Source organism: Gadus chalcogrammus, chromosome 2, assembly GCF_026213295.1.
Source record: "Gadus chalcogrammus isolate NIFS_2021 chromosome 2, NIFS_Gcha_1.0, whole genome shotgun sequence".
NCBI lineage: Eukaryota > Metazoa > Chordata > Actinopteri > Gadiformes > Gadidae > Gadus > Gadus chalcogrammus.
Window position 1 is genome coordinate 7884301 of NC_079413.1, and position 26710 is coordinate 7911010.

Sequence of the window (26710 nt, forward strand, 5' to 3'; positions counted from 1 at the left end):
GTTTACAAGCCAGTAGCCCTATTAGCGACCCTGCCAGCTGCGATATTTCACATCCAAATAACAAACAACAAATGTCATAAAGTGTCAATGAATTATGAGCCACGGTTGCTTCCGACTCATTTTGATAATATATTTTTTTTTTCTTTGCCGATAAATCACATTGGCTTTGTTGGATATATAGTGCTGAGATGGGAGCAAACAGGAAACATGCCCCTTTCATGCCTCCATATATATTTGTTGCAATAAGAGTTCAGATGTTGCACTATGACAAACCGACTCACAGTAAGGCCTAATGTATGGATACTGTTTTTGAAACCGAACCTCCAGGCAGCATGGTGTAACTGACAGTGATCTCGATGAGTTCAGGTTTCACATCAAATCAACCTAAGTAGACATGGGTATTTTGCACCCCGCAATCTAGTTAAAACAAGAATAAGAAAAGTGGTGGTGTTTCAAGCAGGGAACTCCCCCCCCCCCCCCCCACCCGACCCAATTAATGACTTTACTTGAAAAGGTTTGAGGCAGAGTCTCCATTGATTCTGTGTTTTCGACAATCCCCCGAGCTAGCTAACTCTCGGAGTCCGAGACGCTTGGAGACTGTTAAGCAGGGACCCCCTTTGCCGTCCAGCGCCGCTCATTTGGGGCTGTTTGCTTTCGATATTGATTGCTTCTTGGTATTCCCTTTAGCTGGGCCTGTCTCTGAAGCTTCCCCACTGTAAGTCATTTGTCAACCACATGCCAATTATGCTATAGCCCAGACCAGCAAAGCCGTGGCGGATTTTAATGAAAGCATAGGCTGTAAGAGTTTGATCCGCAGTGGGCAACGTGGCTCTGGCAGGTGAAATGTGATTGGATCGAGGGGGCTTTCACATGGTTACACTCATGCCGTGTGCTGATGTATGACTTTAATACCCATGTCAAGGGTAGAGGTGTGTGTGTGGAAATCTGATATGGACACATAGTTAAAAATGATTGTATCATTGTCTCTCAGATGATATAATGTCTAAAGTCAAGTGCAACCTTAATAGATGAAGACTAGCTCCTGTGCTCCGTCTCCACCGCGGGAACCTAAGTTGCAAACCTTGCCTCCTCCAACACTCATCATCGATGACTCTATTAACAGCGACATTAAGTCGAAGCCAGCAACGACCCTCAGCTACCCAGGTGCTAAAGTCGCTGATTTGATGTTGGAACTCCCGGGCTTGCTGACACAGGACCCCACAGCTGAAAAAGTCGTCAGACACATTGGCACTAACGATATCCCCCAGCAACAATATGAGCTACTTAAATAGGATTATATGGATCATTTACATTTTTTTAAAGATCAGTGGGAAAGAGATTTTTCACTTCTAGTCCCAACTCCACACTGGGTCGCATGATTGGGCATTAAGTAGGATCCTAAGCCTTGAATTAAGGCTCCAGATTCAATGTGAGGCACACAACTTTTGCTTCATTTATATGGAATTGTATCTTTTCTGGGAGTGCTCTGCTTTTGTAAAGGCAGTTGCTCAGGATCTCCTCCACACTCTGGTCTCAGAACCAAAATGGTAAACTGAATTGACACACAAACAACCATGCCACTTTCCAGAACTTCCTGTCATTTGCAATAGCTGGTGGCATAGCCATCCTAAGTAGATTTGGATTCAAGGCTACAATAGTCATAACTTTATCAATGTAAACTGACCAATTGAATATTGAGCAACCAGTTCCCAAAGTTCTTAAAGGGGACATATTATACTACCAGGTGTGAGTGTGATTAGCCTTACAAGCCGTTTAGAAAATCAGATTTTCGAAACGGCTTGTAAGGCTAATCCCACTCACACCTGGTGGCATAATATGTCCCCATTAATATGCTGTATTCGGTGTTAGATCATTGACCAGTAAGTATTTTCTAATTGACCTGCTCTCTCTAACAGAGACATGGCTGGACAGTAATGTTGTTACTATACTCAATGAACCCTCCCCCCCACCGCCTTAAATATAATTTAGTGCTGCCAGAGGGAATAAGAGAGGTGGCGGAGTCCCCTGTCTCTATCTCAGTACTGTACACTGCGAGCAAATTTATCTTGGGGAATTTACATCATTTGAATATTGGTTTGCACCTGAAGGGAAATCAGCCTTCTCTCATGTTAGTTAGCCTATCACCCAACAAGACTCAACATACTTATTCTAGACGAACTTGGGGATTTGCACCCAGAATTTTAACTCACTCAATTAAGATTTTCATATTCATACGGACATCCCCACAGATCCTAAAACCGTTGATGTATCAAGGCTGCTAAACTCCTTTGATTGTATTCAGCATGTGTTTGGCCCAACTAATAAACATGGCCATAATCTAGGCTTGGTCCTTTCACATGGTTTAGACATCAAGGACACTAAAATGGCTTATGTAGCAGGACTGATAAGAGGACTCTTTCCGAGCATTGTTTTACTGACAAACTGTATACTGTTGCCCACTGAAGCCCCATGGAGATAGAGCAGGCTGACAGTGCACCAGGATATGTAGAAAAGATAAAAAAATGTTGCAGAATTTGTTAGTAATACAATTAGAACGATTTCAGATAGCATAGGCAATACTGTGCCTCAAAGTCTGCTACTATCCTACTGCATGGAGCTGCAAACAGAAGCATGTTCGTTTTTCAGCTGGATAGCCCTGTAGTTTAGAACAATTAAACTACGTGATTTCACTCCTGAATTATTCAAGTTGTCCTCTTGATCCAAAACCCACTGGCTTTTTCAAACTAGATACATATCAACAGGTAGAAAATAATACTGTCAATCAGTCAGTGCATATGAAAAGCAATGATGACACCTCTGTGCTTGGTAACTATATCCCATCTTCAACCTTTCCTTTTTTTCTTCCTTAATTTAGAAAGTAGTCCATCCAGTTAATACACTATCTCCTAGCTATTAAGGTCTGGATTTCAGGCCTGCCATAGTGGAGTGTGCACTCCTTAAGGTTCTCTTAGATCTAAGGGTTGGTCTCTCTGGCACTTAAAATGGATTAGATCACACTTAGCTGGATACTTTGTTGCCTTGGGCACTCATGTCTCTGAGTGCTATCATACAAAGTCCCCCAAGGCTAGATTCCTGGCTGTATGATATTTAATCTATAAATGCATCCGCAGGCTGGTATCATCAATAAACATAACATTAGTCTCCATCAGTAAGCAGATGACTGTCACTGCACATCATTTGTTGAGTTTCATACTACAGTAAGTATTCTTATAGACTAGTTGTTTTCGTGTTTGTAATGTTTTCTGACACGGATCGAAAATCAACAAATATTGGAAAAACATTAATATCAGCCCTATCACTAGATATATCAACCTCAAGGACCACGGTTGATTAGAATTATTCTGATCGATAACATTATCGATTCTCGATAGATTATTGAATATTAATCTTAATTATTTCTGTGAAATATGAGACTGAGATCCCTGTTACTGGAAATAAAACACATTCTTGGCAGATTTTGAGTCCGATGGCCAAAACCGCATAATAAATGTAGGGGTGACTTTTATACAATCTAAATTTGAATAACCATATCAATAATCTCTGCCGAACTGCAGATTCGAACCTCAGAAATATCTCCATAGTCTGTCTCATTATCTCTATTTCCTTTCTAGGAAAATACTGAAGAAGTCTATTACTGATGACAACGAGATCAGAATGATGCTGCTCGAATCCTAACTTACACTCAAACGAGGGTCCATATATTAATGCCCTCAAAACCTTTAATTGGCGAGCTTACACAATCTTTTACGAATTTTATTAAAAATTCAATTCATTTTTTTAATGCCTTCAAGTCATCTGAAAGAAATTTGCTGGCCATTCCTTGAACCTGGATGAAAAGCGGAGAATCTGCTTTGAGTTACCATGGCCCCAAACTCTTGGATTCTCTCCCAGAAAAGTCAGCAGTTTTAAAAATAAATGTAAACACACATTTACTGTTGCTTTTAATTAGGGTGCATCAAACAGAGTCCCTGGTTTTGTTATTGGTTGTTTCCCTGTAGGGCGTTTCAGGTTTTAAAGTCCCCTAAGACACCTTTCACAACCTATTTTTGCTGTATTATCTCTGGGTTTTACCTATTATTAAAAAATGTGTTGAAAATAGAGTGTACTCTTATTCACTATTATACTACTGTTATACTTCCATTGAATCTGCCATTGCTCGTGACCTGCTTGCTGTCTAACAGTTCTCCAGGAACATCCAGTGTCCAATGTGCCCCAGATGAACTCCCTATGCACGCACAAGTTAAGCTCAAAGAGCTACATCTACAGAGATGGTCAATGCTGTCATCAACCCTAAAACGCATCATATCCGACAAAAACGGAATTGAGAGAAGGAGCCATGAATTGCCGCTTTCAGCGTTCTTGAAGAAACCGAGCAGATCCTGTTAGACTCAACGACAAAGCGACATCTTTACCCCCCCTCTATACCAAAAAATAAATAACTGAAAGCCGTTCAGCGTTTTCCAAACCTATCAGATACGGGCATCGTTTCTCAAGCCTTATTTTCAGCGACGGTTTCCTCTGAAACTTAATACAACGGCTCCTCTTTATCCAAACAGAGAGGCACATCCATTAGATACACAGACCTTGAAGTATGTGCAATTATGATCCGAGAAAGCAATTATTAGTACAATTTAGTCTGATGAGCTATTAACATATGTCAATGAGGATGATTGCCGCGATGTCGAGAACGGAGCCGGCGCTTCCCCACCACCTGCTGAATGTTATTATTATCACCCCCACATGCAGCGACCGCACGCTCAACATCTTCAACCAATACATTTGCATGGGAAAAACTTTTTTTTTACACCAGGTACAGTTTCAGAACAGCCTCTTGAAGGCGACCATTTTTAAACCAAGCTTTTGACTGTTGCCTTTTTTTATTCCTGAACAAAAAAAAAGTTGTTTGAGTGGGCGCACAGTGGCTCCTCCATTAAGAGCGCAAGAACAAAGTTTTTAAATTGGTTTTGTGGGGTTGGAGTGTTTGATGTACTACGATACCGAGATAGTGTGTGACTAGGAGGAATATAATGAAGCTATTCTGTGTAGACATGCCATCTTTCACAGAACAGTGGCACGACAACAAGGGTGGACATGAATGATTAACAGGGACGGGGGTGCTTTTTGAATCATGGGAACGCCGACCGACGTAGAGATAGGTGAAACCATATTTGTTCTGCTTTTGAGATTAAAAACCAGTGTTCCCGTTGATCAGAGAAGACAATGAAATGAGAAGACACCTTCTTTCTTTTGAGAAGCAAAGTCTAGATTTGTTCAATCTATCAACTCCTATCAGATACTCTTTGTTTTGTTGGTTTATTTGTCAAGATATCACGTTTGCTACTGCAAGTCTGTATATGTCTCTTCGTTGATCTATTCCATCTCATCCCTGCCTGTGGTTCAGAATACAAATATCAATGAATTACTTGATTCATTAATTCATGGATCTCTTCACATACCACACCCACACATATCTCACCATACCTGAATGTGAAGCTCAATCTCTTTTTACAAAGAATTGTTCAATCAAAAAGATACAAAATGCTTAGCAGATTCTGAAGAAAAAAAAAAGGAAATTAAATAGTCCCTAGCAGCTATGAATTCGATGTTATCGTCACAGAGGTAATGATGCAAGTAAGTACGAGGCAAATATTATTCCTCTCGTGTAGCCTTTAGAAAGGTCAAGTACGGGTCCCGTGGATTTTATTGACTCAGGCAGGCAATCTAATTAATTAGACACCTTGTTAAATCGTACCGACAATTATTCCAACTAGGCCGCACACTGACGAGGATACTGTGTAACATAGATATCGTTTCAGATTAAGTGTGATTCCAATAGTAATAAAGGAGGTCTGTTACCCATTGGTTGCGTTCAAGGTCAGTTTATTGTTCCCTCACATGCTAACACCGCAGGCAAAAATACCCTCAGGCTTCAAAACAAGTAGTTCATAAAAGAGGAATGAAATGAAGCCTGAAAAAATTCATAGAAAATCGGTCAAGGAAAGTTCGACTGACAGTAGTAGCTGACAACAGCATTGCCCTCTCACAAGCCACACATTTGGATTTGGATGTTAGCATCTCTATAGCAATGTTCTTCCATCACTTTCAACAATTAAGTCATTCTCTACAATGCATTAAAATTATCTGCTTACGTTTAATTGAATTGGTTCGAATTTATAGTCTTTTAAGTATACATTTCTATATTTTTAATTTGTAATACAATAAAATAAATCCTTAAATAAAAGTGACGACAAAAAAAAACATCATCTCGAAAGGCGTAAAAAAGAAGAAGAATGTTGAGTTTACTCAGAAGCGAACAGCGTGTTAAGCAAACACGGAGCAAGCATCTCCGCAGGGGACAGAAGAGGTAATGAGGGTTGAACTTGATTGTCCAAGAAACAAGACTGCTGCGCCATCGATCCACTAAAAACACATCACTCTCGCTGCTTTCACACTCCACATCCGCCACCACCCACCACCACCCCGACCCTCACTCTCTCTCACCCCCACACACACTTATTGAAGTGAAGGTAATGAAGGTTTCGTCGCTAGGGTTTCATGTCCACTCTCTTGGATTTCTTTCACTGGCATGTCCACAGTTCAGACTCTACAGGACATGTGCATAATGCTATTTACAGGAACGCACCACAGAGCTGTACGTGTATTTCTGTCAATATCCCCCATGTGTCTAGGAGATGGAGTAATAGCTTGTGTTGGTGGGACTTGAGATGGGGATGGACCACCACTGTCCTCGATAATTAACCCCAGGGGGACGGTGGTGTCGCTGGGCAGGGGTTAGTCAATGGGTCGGTCGCCACACGCTGACGTCACGCCTCCTCTCTCCTGACTCCCCTCTCTCCTGACTCCTCCCTCCCAGGTGTGGCTCACTTATGACGCTTTTCCACCGCACATGTAGCTCGACTCGACTCGACTCAACTCGACACGACTCGACACGACTCGACACGACTCGACACGGTAGCAGCACGGGTCGTTTTCCACCGCAAATAGTACCTCCTGGACGTGGGCGGGGTCGGCTGCGCGAAAGGGCCGTGACGTATTTTTGTACGCGACGCAAACAACACTTACGCAACCCACACATGGACAGAACCCACATAACAACAATGGAGGACATCGATAACATTACTATTATTAGCTGGCATGTTGAAGAAGTTGAACAAGTGGAATATGTGGCTGCGGCGCTGCTATGGCTGTTACCAGCATGGTTGCCATGTCGCTCTCGTGACTTCGTCACACTCTCTGGCCAATCAGTGGCCGGCCGTCTGCCGACGTCACCTTTTAGCATCGGCTCAGCCGCTTGGAACCTAGAGCGAGGCGGTACTAGAAAAAGCAGCCACTTCAGGCACCAGATACCATGTTTTTCGCGGTGGAAACGCAAAAAATGCGAGCTGAGTCGAGTCGAGTCGAGTCGTGTCGAGCTGGTACCATGCAGTGGAAAAGCGGCATTAGGCTTCGGTCTAACCTGGGGGGAACCCACACTGAGCTTTTGAGGCTGTTCAAACCACAAGAGACAAAAGATGTGTAAATCACAAAAAGCACGTCCGGATTCCATACAGGGGGTTTTGCAGTGCGTAAGTTCACTGAGTTTGACAGCTGTCAATCATCTCTGGACACTGATTGACAGTCGAGTTTGAAGTTTAATGCTGGGTGTTGACATGTTGAATCTTGAAGAAAGCTTTAAATTAATGGCGATGTTTTAAATCTAGACTGTTCATAATGACACCAAAACATTTCTTAAACTGCAGTTTTGAGTCCTGTCTCGTTTCATCTTCTAGGTCTGAAGTGCCCTTTAGGAGTAACAAAATGACGTTCAGAACATAAAGCTGACACTGGAACTTGTTGCAAAGAGCATTGCTTCTCTTGTACTTTTTGTTGTTGTCACTGATGTTGTTGATGCGGTGAAAAAAACGGATGCAGTATAACCTGCCCAATCAGCTCAGTAGAACGAGTTCAGCATCACCCCCACACACATAGACATACACACACATGAAGGCACAAACACACACACACACACACACACACACACACACACACACACACACACACACACACACACACACACACACACACACACACACTCAACACTCGGCTAAACCAAGGTTTAGGCGAGCTGAAGGTGACTTCGATTCATCATTTAATTTCATTAATTTGTCAACACTATTTGACCATAACATGCATGGTTCACCGAAGGGTCCAGTATTCACTGGCATTGAGAGTAGGACATAAACAATGTGAATGAGGAAGGCTGCAATTAGAATGGCCGTTCAGAACGGTGCCCTGGATGCTACTCTCGACTCAAGCTGAACCCGTGGAACACAAATGGGTGAAAAACAGCGACCGGAATGGCCAGATGGCACTTTTTACAAATGGGCATGCAAATCTATGCCAGTCAGAAGTCTTGATGGTGATCAAAATGGGATTTCTCTGTGGTCTGAGAGAACGCACTTTATAGAGCTCATTAGGGGCATGAGAACTACACCCCCTCCCCCAGCCCTCTCTCTCTCTCTCTCTCTCTCTCTCTCTCTCTCTCTTTCCTCTCTCTCTTCTCTCTCTTCTCTCTCTCTCCTCTCTCTCTCCTCTCTCTCTCTCTCCTCTCTCCTTTCCTCTTCTCTCTCTCCTCTCTCTTCTCTCTCCTCCTCTCCTCTCCCCTCTCTCGTCTCTCTCGCCGCTCTCTCTCTCCTCCTCCTCTCTCCTCCACCATCCAAACTCTCTCATCTCTCCTCCTCTCTCCTCATCCTCTCTCCCTCCTCTCCTCCCCTCCTCCACTCTCTCTCTCCCTCTCCTCATCTCTCTCTCCCCTCTCTCTCTCTCTCTCTCTCTCTCTGTCTCCCGCCCACACCTCCACCCCCACAGTGCCTTTCCATCTGTGAGCGACCCAGCAGCAGGTTAACACCACAACACATAAAGGAGAGAGAACGGGGGAGCCATGGTATTAATAATTAAAACAGTCTCGCCTCCTTCTACTCCCCCCGCCTCCTCCCTCTCGCGATGCCATAACAATCGATTATCTTTTTCGGCATCAAGTCATCATGTTGCTGCCTGCTGATATGGTCTCCCGCGCACCCGTGGCCAAACTCTCCATTTCAAACACACTGCATCATTGATTTCACCGGAATCACTCACAGACACAGCCTCTGGTTCTAATGCTCGGGCGCAGCAGGCCTTAGTTTGGACCATTGCAATAAAGAACAAGGTTTGAACGAATTCGCCTCTTAATGAAATGTTAATGGTGTTCAGATTGCATATGTCTTAGTTTCTTTCTTAACGTAGCGTTCCTCCACGGTGGCCCTCTTTTGCCTCCAAAGTGTGTCTGTGTGATTATTTCAAGTTTTTTAACGTGCTGGGCCCCTGGGTAGCACTTTATGTGTTTTGTTTCGCTGGGTACTAAACTTTTGCATGGACATTTGCAACACTAGTACTGTGAAAGTGACAAAAACATTAGACAATGTATTTATATTATAGACACACGTGTTAAGAACAGGACAAACTAAGAGACCAAACCACACAAAATTGGCAATCCAAATGATCCCAAATGCACCGATATAATTTGTGTTTAATATAGTTTTCCTTGTTCCATGTTTCCTTGTTAAAATGTATGATTGGGAGATAGAGTTGGGAGATATAAGCAAATATATATATATATATGGGCAAATGGCAAACATGTCCTTCTCCCTTTGCTAAATGCCCCTGCGGCAACATTCATGCCTTGTCTGTACCACAAGCCCTGTTTTAATGTTTTTGATGCGGTAGGCTTTGTTGCTGAACGACTTCAGCATAGACTTCATATGTGCGATACATAAAATTGCATGCTCAAAGCATAGCTCAAGGGCATTTTCTTTACTGCTGTTGAATTTAAGTACAGTGAGCTTAAATACACAGACCGTAATACAGGCTGGGAAGCACTCAATAGGGCATGAACCTCAATACATGTGATGTATCCATGGGTTTACATGTGGGTTTAGATGTGGGTTTGATGTGTATGTAATGTACTTATAAGTCGCTTTGGATAAAAGTGTCTGCTAAATGCCCTAAATGTAAATGTGCCCATGCATTTACATCGGATTTATCAATGGGATTAGATGTGATGTATCCATCGGTTTACATGTGAGGTATCCATCCATAGACATGCGATGTATCAATCGGTTTGCATGCGATGTATCAATTGGTTTGAATGCAATGTTACATCGTTTACATGCAATGTTTCAATCGGTTTACATGCATTGTGTCCATCAATTTGCATGCGATTCTCCATCGGTTTACATGCGATGCATCAATCGGTTTACCATGCAATGTATCAATCGGTTTACATGTTGTGTCAATGGGTTTTTTGGATAAGTTCCATACTGAAATACAGCTTTGCTTGAAATTGTTTTTGGTCAGGCAATACAGCTATTTTAAGTTGAGCTGTCGGATGTGTTCAACCAGGGATTCATGTTATCTCCTTAAGTGCTCATATGTCATTGACTTCGCATACATAATCCTATGAAAGCCATAACACACGATGGGATCGAACAGTACCAACAGCAACAACATGGCCCCTAATCTATCATTTTGGTCACGATTTTAACTGAGAATAAATCAAATAATCTAGTTGTGTTTACTAATATATGAGGACTTTGTTTGGTTGTTTGGCATCTATAAAGGGAAAGTTAGACAGCAGTCCTGCATAGGTTACAGTCCAGGATTAAAACAGGGTTTCTGTGGACGGCAGCAGATACCAATGAGCTCTACGGGACTATAGGGAGTATGCATATTAATATCAACAGAGGGAATGTAATATATCGCTATGGCGGCACAATTTGGAGAGGAGGCATATTTAACTTTCAAAAACGTATTTTCGAGGGTTGAGATTTTGACATGCAACCCTTTGACATTGTCGTGATCATTAAATTGTTTTGTTTGATGTTTTTCTTGCCCGACTTGGTTGATTTGCCCTGTATAGCATCAATATATTTGTCATCATCAGGGCATCACACATGAACAAGATATCTTCAGCATATTATAACAACAAACCAAATTAAATGACAGCATCTGCTATGTTATCTGGTGGGAGTTTAAAAAAATCTTTCTTTAAATACAGGATGAAAAATAATTGAACACAAAATACTAGAGTTTATGTTAGTAGATCAATCAGTGATAACAATGGCATTCTTTGCAAAAATATTTTACCAAATACATTCAGAGAACCATGTATTGGCTTCAACATCATAGCAAGAGACAGAGATAGAGCGTGTGTGTGTGTGTGTGTGTGTGTGTGTGTGTGTGTGTGTGGTGTGTGTGTTGTGTGTGTGTGTGTGTGGTGTGTGTGTGTGTGGTGTGTGTGTGTGTGTGTGTTGTGTGTGTGTGTGTGTGTTTGTGTGTGTGTGGAAGAGAAGAGAGAGAGAGAGAGAGAGAGAGAAGAGAGAGAGAGAGAGAGGAGAGAGAGAGAGAGAGAGAGAGAGAGAGAGAGAGAGAGAGAGAGAGATAAACACAGGTTGGTCCACCACAGTGCCTGTTTGACCATATTACAAGTAAATAATCCTTTCTATATCTTCAGAGGAGAAAACATACTATATTCCAGACCCCCTTCTCCATACATCTTCCCCCATACACATCTTCCAAATCATAAAGAACTGTTCAAAGTTCAAATAGCTTCTTAGATCCTTCATGGTCAGGTCATCTGAAATGGATGTCGCCCTCGAACGCATTTTCAGACCGATATCAAACGCCCACGACCCAGGCTTCAGTCCTCGCATCTACTGTATATGCTTGACTTCCCCATGGTCTATGAAGCATGGAGGCACGCTTACACAAATGACCTTCGTAGACCCCCTCCCTTTCTTCCCAATGACACAGGTTAACCCGGAGTAATAGCCAGGGATATTGTCATCATCTAAAACGTTGGCTTTTAGGGGTCGCCGGCCACAGATGAAACTGTTTTTGGCACTCGCTGGGGGGTAGTGTGTTGTCCTATTCGAGCATGGATCAATGTCCTCCTCGCATCAATCTCACATGAGGGAAGAGTCGGAAGCAGTGCGTCAGTCGTGGTTGCTATGGCGGCATGGGCAGCGGCCAATCTTTTACCAAGCCCCCCCCCCCCCGCTTGTTAGTCCGTACGTTACACTGTTTCAACAGCTTTATGGTCCACTTGAACACAACGGTGTAGGATGTATATTTACACAGCAAGCAGGTTTTTTGATATAGGTTGGATTTCCGTGCTTCCACTCCAGCCGACATTCATTAAATCCTCTCCGGTCCGTTTGCATCCCGACGACGGTAGAGAGGGAGAGGTCCCCAGGGGACGAGCGCGGCCCAATGTGAGCCCACTTTTATGCTCGCCACATATAATGTGAAGTTGAAAAGATGTTTTCGGCGACAATTAATTGAGTAAATCAACAAGCAAGATGTGCTTAATATATTTATAAGCATTTAATAACGCCATTACTCTTGTTGACAGTGCATTTATTGGCTGTGTACAAAAAAACACAAAGCAAGTATTAAAACCAACAACTGCAGAAACTAGGCCCACATTGTGCTGTAATTTCAGGGGCGTCCTCCTGGAAAACATTCGGCATGCCGTGAGATATAGGGTCCACAGAGGTTTGTTTCAGCGGAAGTACCAAGGAGATCTCGGAAGAGGAAAAGGGGGGGAATTAAATTATTTATGGGAGATCTTCACCTTAAAATGACTCTGAATATCATGGATGAGATTTGTGACCGATCGTTGTGCCCCACAGGTTACCTGTAGGGTTTGGATTCTTAATCCATTTCTTAAACTGTGTGAGACCCCGATTGGTCTTAATCGAATGCAATGCAGTTAATCTGTTTTGTTTTTAAATAAAATAGTATCTCCCTGTGTGTCCATACATGTTTTAACCCATTAGGGAGGCCCTGTTTTACCAGGAGCATAAAGGGAGGAGGTCAGGACTGTGGACAGTATCCCTTCATGAACAAGGTTGGGCATGGTGCACTGATTACTCAGTACTATGATCTTTCAGTGCCATCTGCAAAAATAACCAAGATCTTTCAACAGGAGAGTTGTCTGGCTCCCAACGTAAGCAGACAGAGTCCCCGGCGAGATAGTTGCTTACAGAGACAAACGAAAAGCACAGGGAGGAGGCCTTACAGAAAGACCCCAGATGGATGAAAATACTCTGTGTTGTTTCAGTGCTCTCCCCCAGAGTTTGTTTCAAAGCAACAGTACAAAGCAACAGTTCAAATAAATCCGATTTACTTTTTGTCTGTTGTGCTGTGGATTTGAAACCCCCCGATCTTGCCTCACACGGCTAAAGTTTGCCCCTCCATGTGCTTAATGCCTCAACCGTGAGCAGGTTGAGGCCAAGTCATACACAAGGCTGTTTTTAAAACCTTGTAGAGGTAAAATGAAACACAGATGTGTGCCTACAGCACATATTTCCTACAATGATGCTTTTTGCTTCTCATATCGCTGCGATTGCTTTGATGTCGTTTTCTTCTCAAGCACTAGGTGTTCTCTTCTGGTGATTAACTGTCTAATACGAGAATAAATACCAACAGATTACCCATACAAAATGGAAATTGCATCATGTATGCATTAAATATGCACATATAACGCAATCAGCAAAGGAAAATCATTTTGAATTTCACATGAACATGCACACATACACTTGGATTCAGCACTTTATTTTGGTCATCGGTGGAGAGGATCGCGAACAGCTCAATCCATGGATGAAATGGGAGGCCAAGATCCAATTCCCAGAGAAGGGGACACGGAGAGGGCCACAACGCATAGCGGCGCCGGGGTGAGTAAAAATGGCCCTGGCTTGATCAACAATGATGAAGAGCAATCTCTGGAGCCGGGGCCACAGGTGCACTCTCCGGGCTACTGTTAACTCACTGAATGTGACATTGATGAAAGGACGACCGGCTCGGGAAGCGAGGGTTCTGTGACGGCACAAATCTAAAGAACGCAGTTTGCACAGTCAGATGCCCGTTGATGGCTCCGCCAAGTGATGGAAATAGGTCTGGAAAAGGGAAGTTTGGAGAAAAAAGGTGAAAGATATTCAGCTGCCGGGGCAGATGACCTTGTTGTTGCCCTTATTAAATCCGACCAATTGTTTTAATTTTTTCTCTCGCTTTATAGTTGAATATATAATCCAAAAATGGTAATTCATTGCAGATTCATGCATTTTCAAGGCATTTTCTAACATAAGCATAATAACCAAAGATGTAAGCTGCTGAATCTAATTTTGATACAGTGAAGTGCTGTCCATTAAAGGAATGAGGACATTGTTCAACTATTAAGCACAATTAAAAGGAAATCATTAGTCTTAATAGAACAGGGGACAGCACAGTCCTCCCCTCAAAGGCCTTATTATAATAGTTCCAACAAGGTCAATCTGATGCCCCATTCAGCTGCTAAAATGCTTTATAATATGGAAAATGCTTAAAGGCTTTGGAAAATGGGTTATACAGTTCCAATGAAAAATCGCATAACTGCCATAATAATCAGGGAAATACGATGATAAAATGATCATATAGACAGCACTATTAGTTTATACAATAGTGCCAAACCAAACACAGGAGGGTTTAACGTTACTCAAATACTTCATGAAATGACCGTACAGAGAAATGTCTTGTTTATCTACATCCAAATCACTCAATTCCCCCCCCCCCCCCACCAAACAAAGGAAAGCCCTGATCTCACTGACCGTAACCTTTTGTTTTTGTTGTTGCTTTTTTTCTCTTATCCGCCCACCTGGTCCACTTAGATTTCTGTTTAACATAATTGGTGAGGATCTCGCTTAGCAGAGGGGCGCTGTACGGTCTTAGAAAAGATGGCTAATTAGAAATGAAGGAATAATCCGAAGCCAATATGAGGCTGCCCTGGGAACTAGCCAGCCTCGGGTTAAGCTCGGGTGAAGGTTAATTCCCTCAATCAGCTCTCCCTTCAACTCTCTCTCTCTCTCTCTCTCTCTCTCTCTCTCTCTCTCTCTCTCTCTCTCTCTCTCTCTCTCTCTCTCTCTCTCTCTCTCTCTCTCTCTCTCTCTCTCTCTCTCTCCGGCTATCGTGTCAGGCTGGTCTTCATGCCTCAAGTAGCTGAAATATTCATTGAATCTTTTTCTAACAAAACCTTTTTAACCTTTTATTGCTTTTCATTTAATAGACAAGGAAACGGGCCTCGTGGAGACAAATCATGTCAACCCCAATTTCATAAAGAAGCTAAAATTTTATTTTTGGCTAATTGGATTGCTTGAGCGTCTGAATAGTCTTTGGTAGTTTGTTATTGATGTCACCTCGAGGATAATTTGAGTTATTTTCCTAGGAATTTGACACCAAAAACTGCTTTTATTCTGCTTCTGGACTGGCTGTTTGATATTCATATTGTTCATTTGTACTGAGTTCTGTTGATCCAAAAAATATTACAACAAAAGAGACGTCAATTCTAACAGTTGAAGGTTTCGCTTTCATCAGGCTCCATTAATTGGTTCAAAAGAAGTATGTTTCTCTAGATTTGAGGAGACAGTTTGGTTACACATATCACTACTTGTGCTATATGCTCATTTTTCCAAATGGTAGGATATTCCAATCCACAAAAATATCTTGAAGAAGCAAACATAGTTAGCCTGGGTATAGAGGCTCGATAGCACAATGTTTTCCTTGGGCGTCTGCAACCATTACCGATACAGTTGGCCGTGTGCACTCTGGTCCCCTGAAACATGTGCACACGGACACACTGACTCTTCAGCAGTCATTGCATCAGACTCTGGAGTCAGAGTGCATGTTGCAGTTCATCATGTTACCTACTGAAACAGTACCACATGTACATACTTAATGGGAGATCATTTAAAAAAGCCAGTGGAAGAGAATGCCTTTTTTAAATTGGCAGAGCTTATTGGCTCTGTTTGAGAGAGTCTGTTGAACCATTCTTTGATGCGACAAAATGACATTTTTTTATATAGATATTATAATTATACGGCTATAATTGTATTACGACTACGACTACCTGGGCATATGGGCTGGGTGGGGAGGATGGAGGAAGGACAATTAAATTTGAATCATAATGAGAAGACGTGAGGTTTTTTTGTCAGTGGAATCTCACGCCTGGCTGCCTTCGGGCCAAGACAATTTTTGCCGTCTTGGTTGTGTGCTTCTTTCACTATTAAAGCATAAAAATACTGAAACGTTTCACAGTCATTTGGACTGACCCCAGCTTGGTTTTATACTAGTTGAACAAAGAAATGAGGAGTCCTTTCCGACTGCTCTCTGAGCCATGTCGCGGCGACCTGTACGTCATCCTGATCTGGAGGCTGAATAATAGTCTGAATACACTGAAAATGCTGTCTTATTGCTTTATATATTTTTTTTTGTTTCTTGTTTATACCTTAGCATTTTCCCCTTGTATTTCATTTGTGTTAAATGTATTAACCTACTGTAGGCCTTTTATTATGCAGCATTATTATATTGCCTTGAAATACAGTTATGTTGTTTTGTCATTATTTTCTAAATAAATACCGGCAACGCAAATATGAAATGTGCCTTGCTATGTAGGAGTGGTTTTCTTTTTATCTACAAATGCACATTTCAGCTTTCAAGGGATGTGGATGAACCAGCAAAACAAGCTCCATTGTTCGGTAACGACGTTATTATACCACTGCTTTTATTGTTACCAATCACAATGAGTTCAACTAAACATATACAGGCCAAGGAGAGCATGTTTTGAGAAATATTAATGGCTGCTCATGGTGTGATGTTGACTACACATTATGAGCCATTTTAAAATCTCTAGTAACATCATTTAGTGTCCGACCTGATGTGGAATGGATTGATCCGCCTGCCACGTGGTACAGTCCACTGTTTAGGCTGGTAGGCTGGTCTATCAATCATACAACATTAATATTTTGTTCACGGCTAGTTCATCATTAACTAAAGGCTTATAAATGACTGATGACTAATTATGAATGCTTATAGGCCTGGAAGGATGCTAATGGTAATGGAAAATGGGAGAAAAAAAAAGAAATAAGTAGCCGTTGCAGAAGTTTTTTCTGATTAAACGCCTGTAAGACCCAGCCCTAAAAGAGAGGGAAGGTTAATTAGCCACAGGTGCGACCAATCAGAGTCGCTCCCAGTGGGTGACAGCTGGCTGTGACTGACCTGACCTGTCCTCCCCAGATACTGTCTCCTCTCACCTCCTCACTCCCCCCCCCCCCCCCCCACACACACACACACACACACACAAACACACACACACACACACACACACACACACACACACACACACACACACACACACACACACACACACACACACACACACACACACACACACATACAGAAAATCTAGTAAGAAATCTAGCAAACCTAGTACAGTTTATGATCAAGTTATACTATCGGGTTGCTTTGAAAATGAGTTACAGGAGACAAAGTTAAAGGACAATATAAGAATAAAACACTAAAAGGCCTACTACTACTACTACCACTACTAATACTACTACTACTACTACTACTACTACTACACTACTTCTACTAGTAATCATTATGCTCTTAATCATAATAATATTCACAAAGATTTCCGTTGGGTAAAACTTGCCCTGCTTAATTTTGGATGAATGACATCAAGAACTATTAGAACAGGCTGCTTCACGGGGCAATGGGAAGGCACATTTCAAGTCAAGTCATGCTCTGAGGCAGCGTAGGTACAGCTGCTTCTCCGAGGGAATAGGCAGCTTGTTATGGACTTTTTTTGACAGTGCATGAAACCACTGACCGGTCACTGACACCCGACACTGGCCGCCGGTGATAGATAAAAGAAGCAGACACTCTGTAGCCCAGCAACAGCAGCACTGATAGGTTGTCATAACAAATATGGTTGGATAGCTTAGTACAGACAACAACAACAACAACACAACAGGAGCGAGAATATAGCTCGCACTCACAGCTCGACCACAACGTGCTTTCTTCCAGAGAGTTCTTATTAAAGTGGCAGGATAGTCTCGTGGTCATGGTGTTTGTCGCCCAGAGGGAAGGTTGCGGGTTCAAATCCCAAAGGACCCAGGCTCATTAACGAAATGTATCGACAAAGTCACAATCGAGTTGCTTTGGATAAAAGCGTCAGCTAAATGAGTCGATGTTACTCCACAAAGACACCATTCCATCCCCAGAGGTTGCTACGAAACACAAGCATTTAGTTTCCTAAGGTCCTGCTCAACAGGGCAGCTCAGGACTGCAATAGTTTGTATTCTATCGGTATTCTGGTGCGTCACATCTAGTGACTAATGTCAGAGCGGCAGCATGTGGAACTAATAAGAACAGGATGGCTTTATTAGTGGTTGTCATGGGAGGTTCTCGTCTCACCTTGCTATGATTACAAGGATTAATTAACTCCAGCCCTCGAGAGGGGCTTACGTTCTTAGCAGGAGTAAGGGTTGAGATCATGCTTGATTTACTGTGGCATAATTGTTTTTGGCAACATTGTCTTTTTGAGATTCAAATCGTGACACTATATGTCACCTAGATTGTTTAGGTTTGAACTTGCCCTGACCTGAGATGGTACTCATCAACGATGAGATCCGTGCAGCACGTTCTTGCGGCTCAATCTGTTTCAATCTAGTAAGAAGTCAACAAATGCAGGAAATTACATGCCAGTGAATGTACAGGGGGGCGCACTATAGGACAAACAAAAACATCCTTTGGGAGTGTTCCAACAGACCTAGAGGACCAAGTTCTTTTAATTAAATTAAATTAAGTTAAATTAAATTAAATTTAAATTGGTGTGGAATGGACCTGCCGGTAGACACACACACACACACACACACACACACACACACACACACACACACACACACACACACACACACACACACACACACACACACACACACACACACACACACACACACACACACACACGGTAGTAACTGCCTGACATTCCGGAGCCCTCCAGAAGTCACAGACAGCTGGTCCTCCCCTGATAGCCCATGTAGTTAGCATGTCCTACACTCTCGACCTGAGGAGACGTCTCACATTCATAGCAACGCAGCGAAATGCTCTGCTGTTTGCTACGCAGCTCCAGGGAACTTCAACCTACTTCAACCTCCACCACCATTCCTGTTTTTGGCCAGGAGAGGCTATCTGAACCACATCTTAATGGCTCTGACTGAGGGGCCCTCTCACACTTCAGACAATACGTTTTACAATAACTGTTACAATTTCCCGCAGCCACAACCACGGCAACGGCAAAGTCCTTAAGCTCCCATGGATTCCCTGGAAAGGTTACTGAGTCTTGGGCGAAGATCTGACACCCTATGGTTTTTCTTCTTCAACCACAAACAGACAGTGGAGTTAGTGGGCATCCCTCAGGAGGGATGCCCTCTCTCTCTCTCTCTCTCTCTCTCTCTCTCTCTATCTCTCTCTCTCTGAGAGGATTACCGACAGCGGTGATGCCTCTCTGTCTGGTCCCTCGGGGCCCTGTTCCTGAGAAAACTCGGTCCTAGAAGCTGCGTGTACTCTAATGAACTGTTGCATTTATTCCAGCACATCTTTTAATGAACGCACCCTGTAGAAGAGTGTGTTTTTCGAATGCAGACACTGTATTAACATTATGATTATTATTTGTGCTTTGTTTGCCTGTTTTGGTTTATATTTTTTATTTCCTTTCCTACTGGGAACAAAGTAAGAATGAATGCAGAAATATGAATACAAATAACAAGAACAAGTGTGAATACCGAATAACAATGGTTTGGGTGACGTCAAATGAGGCTCCACAAGTCATCCTAGCTGTGGGCAAGCAAAAAATACCAACAGGTATTTAAAAAACAAACAGGAAGATCAAAACAGAGCAAAATATTTTGCTGTGTTTCTTTCTAAGCTGTGTTTCTTTCTAAGTGACACAGCAGCTTGTAAAGGTTGCGAGAGGTCCCAGACCTATACCCTTCCTCCCTACACCCTCTCCATAACCACCCAGGGCCCAATTAGGGAGCGTCCTGTGGTAAAAAAAAAACTAAAAGGCGGATTTCAATCGCAGAGACCCTGAAATAAACCAAAAGCAGGGTCCTTCGATGCACTTATAATAAATGCGGCAGCGACAAAATAAGCTGCGCGGCGAAAATACATGTTCAATTAGGGATTATCCAAAGACAAGCCATGGATTGGAATGGGAACTCTGCGGTCTTTGTGGAGCTTGCCAATCTGCACAAACTTGCACAAGGCTTCAAAGAGGTTTCCGAATTGCAATTAACTAAAGAGTCAGGCAAGGAGAACAATGTACCCTGGCCACCTCCAATGCAGGGTTTTTTCTTTCTACATAATTTAACGAGCACAACAATGTATCGTATGTTAATCGATTTTCCTCGTCTTGTCCTCTGGAGCTTGTGGTAACTGTTGTCAGTCTTGTTTTTTTCTCCCTTCCTCTCTCTCGCTCTCTCTCTCTCTCTGACGGACAGAAACACAATTAGAAGTTGAGGCAGCGTCCAACATTAGTATTCATATGATAGCCTTGCACATAGCTTTAACATGTGGCTCTGTGTCTTCCGGTAGTCCCCCTGGACTTATCCAAAGACAGACCTGAAACATGTTATTTTTCTGTCATGTTTAGATGTCATATGAGGACCAATGCTACTGTGTTTTGGAATATAAATATGAAACATTTCATCTGCTATTCTTAATGTGTGTATGCATAAATACAACTTTAGGTTTTGAATAGATGTTAATTTTATCTCCTCATTTCCCTTTTGCTTCACATGTCATTAAGTTGCTCATCAACAGTGTGATGTTTTTCGACCAGGTTTTCCTTAATACATTTGATGAGATAAGATACTTTGACGATAAGTCCCTTATATCGGTTGCATATTTTAGGAAGATGAAACATATAAAACATAACACTTTGCTTTTTGGGATGTTTGAACATATTTTATTTTGTCATATCTATTATTAACTATGATTCATTATGTAGTCATTCACTTGTATTACTTTGATAAACTTTTTTATAATGCTTGTCTTTAATGAGAAAGTAGAGGCGACTTGCTCAGAGAGGCCCACAGGTTAGACTTGAACCTCCCAGCTGGGAGTCAAACACCCTAACTAACACTAGACTATTCTGCCTGCTGTCTCCAATTTGATCACATTTTATTGAACGCTTAGCATGTTGATTTGGACATGGATGAATTTAAAGAAAAAAATAAACACAAAAGATTGGAGGTTTAAATGTCATCATGCTCTAACAGGCAAGCATTGCATTTTCCATCTATTAATCTCAGCCAGGGCAGAAATGAGTCAGCGAGAATCAGCACTATAATCCTCACTATTATACTCTAAATAATAGGTTTTGGCCGTCATCCTCACTCCCATCCCTTACTACAAGTTTAACAATAAACTTTGTTTACTGTGTAATGTAAATCCATGCTTTTTCATCTCACCATTTCATTAAGTGGAAAGAGATGCCACATGCTCAAGAATGAAACCCCATGGTTTCCGATCTAATGCAATATCAATTTGGCAAATCTGTTTTCATAAATGCTAAATATATCTGAGATGCCGCATGCATTGTGGTGCACAGGGGTGGTTCACAGATTTACTCATAATAACGCCCAACAAAGCACAGGGTGGACACCGTCACCCCCCCCACACACACACACACACCCCCACCCAGAGAGCTACTTTCAGGACTTCCTCACTTCCCCATATTAACCGAAATTCAATCGATACTTTCCATTCCAGACAATGAATAGAGTTACGTAATTGTACCTCCAGGGCTTCGCGATCCCCCAATAGTCTAATGAATTATCTGAACGGGTACACAGCTAACCAATAAGTGGTTTATGCTACCACGGGTTGGGGTGAAAACATCAACGTGTGAGATGGAAAACTGCAATTATCGTTTGGGGGGAAAACATTGACTCCTTCTTGGTTCAGTTGTTGTTGTTGTTTTTTGCATTTGTTTTTCCCCCACTTGAATCATGTCGATTAATGAAGTTTGGAAATTCGAATTAAACAAGTCGAAAGGGTAAATCAAAAAATATTAATACATATGTAAGGAGGGAAAACACTGACTCATACTGTTTTTAGCCTGCATGCTTGGATTATATCTTGTATAATGCAATTGGGATGTTAGATTAAAAGTAAGTAGAGTCGTCATATATACAATCGATATATAGCTAAATCGATTGTATAGAATCAGATGATGGCCTATTTCATATGTGAGAGGAAAGTACTGGTCTGAGTCTTACCGACTCTTAACTTTTAAGAGTCGGTTACAATCAAGGAAGCTCTACCTTGTTGCTGTATATATCGCAGGAGACTTCTAACATGGCAGATAGATCCTCTATATCCCAGAAGCCCAGAACAATATATTGCATAATAATATAACTGTGATATTACTGATTCATATGATTAGTCTAATGTCCTAACATATTATCGTCATCGTCAAGCACAACTACTTTTAATGACGCTCAGATTTGGGGACAAAGTAGTAGAAAAGTGCTATAGGGACCATTATTTTAGTTAGCTCTTTAATTGGGTCGCAATTATGGGAACAGTCCTTCAGAGAAGCTTTTGCTGCTCCCTGCAGCTGCGTCACAAGTCTCATAATGCCCCTACAAACCTTCCCCTCTCCACAGAAATAACCCTTTCTTGTCTTCCCCACTTCAACAATCAGAAACCAAGCATTGATGTGACAACTTGTCGAGAATAGGTGTATTTTTTGAATACTAAGTGTCACTTACAGGAACGGCTTGGCAGAAACAAACTGAACATAATATTCATAAGTAAGTTATAATTAGTGTATAATATGTTTTCATTACCTTAGATTGAGCCTTCATAGGGAGTGGGTCCTCTTCCATGGAGGCCGCCATGTTGCACAGCCGAGGTTCTACAGTAGCTCAGAATGGACAAACAGCTCTAGAGACAAAGCATTTTTAATTTTCAATTATAATGACAAGCTTATACTTGTAAGCTATGACCTATAGGATTGAAGACTAACTAACTTAATACGATATTTAAATCTATCAAGGAACCTCATCACTTGACATTTGGCTACTCAATACTGTCATAGACGATAACACTCTATTGGAATATCTACTGGAACCTAACAGGCCTTTACAGGCCACCAGAGCATCCCCTACGTTGTTCGAAAGGGAGGGTTTGGGAGAAGGGATTTCTTTTGTAAGTCAACTCTCACCTCCAGATGCAACTAAATCCTACACACTGCACCTTTAAAGCTTCATGCAGATCATGCTGCTTTCTCTTGTCTATGCTTGGTGGTTGGGGTGGAATGAGCAATGAATCACGAGGTTGGGGCCTTTTGGCCCGTGGATTGAATGAAAGACATCTACATCAGGCTCAACACATACATGTACATTGTTCGGAGCATGATGACTGTGAATAATCCCAGTGTCACCTAACATTGCTCTGTGGCATTTTAGTGCGTCAGAGAATCATCAGGAGAACTAATGAGTGGCAGTTATTTGTGCCCACGCACAGTGGTTTTCGATGCCATTCTAATGATTTGTAGCTTATGAAACTTGAATTATTCATTAAAAATACATGGATTGGGTTATTGGAGAATACATTACAATGTTTTATGTGTGCATTCAAATCTTTTATGTATTCCTATATGTGGGCGGCCTTGTAGAAAGATATTTTGATCGAAAGAACAGGATCCTGGTAATAACTAAATCGGTTAAAGACATAAAGGTCTCACATTGAAAAAGATTACAGGGAGGCCAGAGGTAAGAACAAATTAATAAAGCTACATTAAAGTTAGAAAGTGGTTGAACAATGTTTAAGAATGTGGCCTACTGGAAATAGGACATTGTTCCTTTGGCGTCATCAGGCTTGCATTATATTATGTATCCACAAATTAAAACAAATTTGTTGAACTTCAAGATGTCATGATGGTAATATACTATGTGTGCGATACTTCTATTTTGACCATACAGCTGTGTAATACTAATGATTAAAGAATTTGAAAAGTGTATCTCATTAATTTACAATAATCCTTTTAGGGATTCATCTGAAAATAAATCCTAAAAAGTGTGTAAAGATTTATTCCAGAAAACTCAATTCTATAAATTGCAACTGTTTCGAAACCCTAGGAAACGTAATACAAGTTACTCCAAATGTGAAGTAAGTAGTGAAGGAAACCTCACTACGAATATTGATGATTTCTTCGACTTATTAAATAGTAACTGTTTGAACAGACGTCATCGATTTACATACAATATTATGAATATGCAAGGCTCGCGAAGTGGACTGGAAGTAGAATTTCTGTGCATCTTTCATTTTCTTTCTTTTCCTCTATCTGCCCAGTTGGAACATCCCAACCATGAGTTCACTCATCCATCCACGCTGTGATAACACACCCTGAGCAACGGCAAGAGAAGAATAAACTCATTTCAATTTTGTCATGGATAACGCCACTTCATTTTCTGCTGCTGAATCACAACAAAACATCCATCAGACCCATCCACATAAATCATCACTGACAGAGAGTTTTGAAACTAATAGGTTAAAATTAAGCCCAAAATCAGAATCATAAACACTGGGCTGAAGTTCTGCTCTTCAGCTCTCATCTCTGTGGAAAATATAAATCCCCATCTGGCTTCAGATTACTGTTTAATAAACATTACCAATATCTGTAATTTTGCACGTTTACAGCGATATTCCATTCCTAAAAGTCAAAATGAACCTACTAGCGTGGGGTAAATGTATCTGTGTGTGTGTGTATGTATGTGTGTGTGCGTGCGTACGTGATTGTGCATTTAGGCATGCTGATTGGTACGTGTACCTGGCTGGGAAACATGAATATGTCATAGTAATTTATGCAGATACATTCATAGAAGAAAATAAATTCCAAACCAGTAGACCCTTGGCTTGGCAATGTCCTGTTTTATGTGGCCATTTTGGGGCAGATCAATAGGTCTGATTCCACCTCCTTCACAAACTTGATTTACCTGAAAGATTCTGATGTTGTGCCGTAAAAGGATGCAATGGACTGTGCGTCTAATCTGCGGAAAACAATAGTGTTATTTATTGTTCACAGCTATTCATGGTGCACCTATTAAAATGCATTGTATAATTGCAGTACGCTTGCCGTATGGTTTAACTAAACCAAAACACATGTCTGTATTAAATCAAACAATGTCTGTATTGTTAACTCATTCATTTGTATGTCATTGACTAATTTATTGCAATCAGGCATTCATGATTTGTGCCTTCATTGAGCTTTGATTTTCTGCCTCTCACCGGAATTGTACGCCATGATTAGCACATCGGGGTGTGAATAAGCAGCCACGTTAATTCCTTAGGCATTGCATGCCAACATTTACATGTAACCGACAGATATTCTAATTGCATGTCTGATTGGATGCTTTATTTCACCCAACAATCCCTGTATGTAAGATTCACTCTCACTTTGCAGTTCAGTTATCCCGCCATTTCAAGACGTGGGGATCATATCCAACGAAACACATTTATCTTTTCCAAAAAAACTGAACTCATTACGAATTGAAATCTGCCTTTTAGTCTGCCCTTTACGAGAAGAACCATATGTACCAAAGCATATAACAACAAAACAGTTGGTAGCTTAAAGTTGGTAGCTAACGCTTAGCTCAAAGCTGAGCGTTAACAGTAGTTGTGTAAAGTAAACTGTGAGTCATTCGCAGGTGACTGCCACGCACATAAAGACATGAAAGGGCCTGCCTAACGTGACTCACTATTGTTCCCTAACAAAAGAGTAAAGGACGTGCGTGGGTGTGTGGCAGCTGTGCATTGTGACCTCTGCCGGCTGCAATGACGGCGAGGACTCACAAATCAAAATTGTACATTATGGGATGAAAAATCCATTGTCGGCCCTTAAAATAAAATTAGGTAACGCTTTATATTAAGGTCCTTGTAATAAGCATTAGTTAATATGTAATAAGACCTTATTATATGCTTATTAACATTAATTTGTGTTAATAAGACTATCAATAAGTGTTAATAATACATAATAAACATGTTTATTGTGAGATTATAAGACCTTAAGAAACTTGTTAACTATTTATTGATTGCTAACATTAATAATGGTCTTATATATAATGAGATTCTTATAGTTGTTAATAAACGCATTACAAACCCATTCATTGAGTCTTACTAACTTACCTATTATGTCATTGTTATTCTTTAATATGCATGTTTTATGCTTATTAAGGTTAATAAATCCTTTATTACACTGCCAATTATGCATTTTGCAGGTATGGGATCTAAAGCGGGAACCATGCTTATTAAGTTATTAAGGTTAATAAGTCCTTTATTAAACTGCCAATTATGCATTTTGAGGTGGCGGGGACAATGCTTATTAAGGTTAATAAGTCCTTTGTTAAACTACCAATTATGCATTTTGCAGTTGCAGGGACAATGCTTATTAAGGTTAATCAGTATTTTATTAAACTGCTAATTATGCATTTTGCAGTTACGAGATCGAAAGCGGGGACAATGCTTATTAAGGTTAATAAGTCCTTTAGTAAACTTCTAATTATGCATTTTGCAGGTACAGGATCTAAAGCGGGACAATGCTTATTAAGGTTAATAAGTCCTTTAATATACACTTAATAACAGTTAATGAGTACTATATATTATCAAGATTGATAAAAGGTAAAATAAAAAATACATATACCGTAAATACAATGGCGGTGAAGCACATCTTTTGAAAGATATATTTTTAATTTTCAAAACTTCATAA